The sequence below is a fragment of the Phaseolus vulgaris genome, chromosome 5 (assembly GCF_051622355.1).
Source record: "Phaseolus vulgaris cultivar YP4 chromosome 5, ASM5162235v1, whole genome shotgun sequence".
Classification (NCBI taxonomy): Eukaryota; Viridiplantae; Streptophyta; class Magnoliopsida; order Fabales; family Fabaceae; genus Phaseolus; species Phaseolus vulgaris.
In genome coordinates this window covers 26,917,316-26,919,992 of record NC_143502.1, presented here as the reverse complement: position 1 = coordinate 26,919,992, position 2,677 = coordinate 26,917,316, and the positions used below count along the sequence as shown (strand labels likewise).

The 2,677-nt window shown below is 28.6% G+C and overlaps 1 pseudogene; it reads left to right on the top strand.

Moving 5' to 3' along the window:
• Positions 1 to 207: 207 nt before the first annotated feature.
• On the top strand, positions 208 to 313 carry LOC137836265 (small nucleolar RNA R71; annotated as a pseudogene).
• Positions 314 to 2,677: the final 2,364 nt, after the last annotated feature.

Below are 2,677 nucleotides of genomic sequence, written 5' to 3'. Positions count from 1 at the left end.
AAGAGTGCATCTTCTAACAACTCTTTATTCTGAAGATCTTGTCCATCATGTTGGGCTTTATAATCAGTTGATACCAATGCATCAATAATTATTGTCGCTTGTTCTACATCAAGGGCCATCATTGTGCCACTAGTTGCAACATCTAAGAGCATCTTTATGTCAGATCTGAGACCATTCAGGAATATGCTCAGTTGTGCAATATCTTCAAACCCATGATTTTGGCATTTTCTCAATATCCTCTTAAATCTTTCCCATGTATCACAGAAGACTTCATTTGCTCCTTGTCTGAACATAGAGATTTCAGACTTTGCTTTGATGTAGCGAGAAATTGGAAAAAATCTTTGCAAAATTTGTTCCTCTACATCCTTCCAGCTAGTGAGGCTCTGATTTGGAAGTGATTTGAGCCATTCCTGCCAATGAAAAAGAAAACAAGCGCATATAAACATTTTCAAGATCACCTCATTGAAAACCCATTGTTCCTACCAATTCATAAAATGTATCCAAATGTGAATATGGATCCTCATGTTCCATTGCTGTAAATTGATAGACACTGATGAGAGTGAGAAAATCGAGATTTATTTTCAAGGCCTTGGCAGTAGTAGGTATTGCAATATTAGAAAAATGTCTTGGTACTTGGTACATGACATAATCTCCAAGACTCTTCTTAGTAGGTGGTGCTTGTTGTTCTGTCATGTTGTTTTCTTCCTAAAACATATAAGTGGAGAAAAAAGGAACAAAGTACTTTGTTTTCTTTAAAAAGAATAAAATAAAATAAAATAAATTCAAAATAAATTTAAAGATAAAAATAAAAACAAAATATGTAAAATAAAATAAAAATAAAACAAAAACAAAAATAAAACACTAAAATGACATTAAGAGAAAAATAACAAAAATATTAAAAAAAAAGAAAAGAAAAAAGAATATAGATAAAATAAAAACTAAAAACAGAATAAAAGAAAACACTAAAATCAAGAAATAACGTACTTAAAAATAAAAAATAAATACTAAAAATAAAATAAAATAAAGCTAAAAAAAAATTAAAACTAAAAACTATAATTGTAAACCACTAACTAATATTCTAACGAACTAGCTTACGTAAAAATAAAAACTAAAACTAGTAATAAAATATAATTAAAACAAATAAATAACAGTTAAGTAAACTAAATAAAAATACCTAAATAAAACTACATAAACTAATCCTAAAAAAGCTAAAATAAAATATAATAAAATAAAAATAAACTAAAAATAAACTAAAATAAATAACGTAAAGAAAAGAAAAGAAAATAATATAAAAACAACAACTTTCTTTTTTTTTAAAACAGCAAATCTATAATAAAATCAAATCAAATCTAATTTTAATAAAATAAAAAAATCAAAACAAATAAAAAAATTAAAATATTTACAATATTTAAGAAATTATACTCAACAAATCAAATTTGTTCCCGGCGTCAAAAACTTGATGACTTTTTACGGAAAGTGCACCACATTTGTGGGAAGTAATAATTGTCCCTAAGGACGGATATCGATCCCACAATTATTGAGTACAATAATCGCTAAATATAAAAACAAGAACAATTAAAAGAGTTTTGAATTAATTGTGTTGGCACTGATCAATAAGAAAATAGACAAAGAATTAGTTGTTTCAATTGGAAAAATAAGGATTAGTTTCATCTCTCTCACTCTCAAGTATTTCAATTAGCATGTCAATATTAAGTTTTTTGATTGAAATTGATGCCCGTATAAAAATCATTTATATCGATTCCTCGCATATAAAATCCTTAAGAATGTCCCCTAACTATCGATCCCTCGCATAATTATAAGAACAACTTAGAATGAAGCTCAGACGTTTAATAGCAATTAACATTTCAAGTCTATTCCTAGCACTCAAATATGTTAAGTATTGTTGTTTAGGTCTGAACCCTAAAAATACCTCCCGGTCAGATTTAAGATTCTCAATTTGTCACGGAAAATTAAAAGTAAAACAACAATACCAATAATCAATCAAGAACTGAATATTAATACATAAGATATCACCTGAATACATAAGAGTTTGAACAGATTACTCCCAATCCCAAAGGGTAGAATTAGCCACGCACTTCTAGCACCTTTCATTCTCCCAATTGGGTTACAATTGACTCTATGGTGTTTTCCTCTCAATCTGGCACACTACAGTTGAGCCTCTAGCCCTCTATTTATCCTAGTCTTCTAGGGTTAGATTGCTTCCTATGTCGCGCTAATGGACTAAATGATAAAACATAAAATAGACCCAATCTTTCTTTGCATCTTTTGCCATTTTGGGACCTTCTATCTTTATCTTTTTAGCTCAAATCATTCATTTTAAATCTAAATCTGCAATCTTCCTTAGAAATCTTCAATTAACACCAAATTTGGGAATAAAGTACTCTTATTCAAATAAATATCATAAAAAATATAAAAAGGTATAAATTCATAAATTAGGGATTATTTTATATGTAAATTAGCAATAAATCCTCATAAGTGCTTATATTTTAATATGAAATATTACTAAACACTAGCGCAGAAATGCTAATCAAATGCGGCTATTTTACATTTACAAATGCGGTTATAGAGCCGCATTTGCTCAGCACGCAGTTGTAAATCAGAGAAATACAAATGCGGCTATAGAGCCGCATTTGTAAATGCGATTTACGAATGCGGT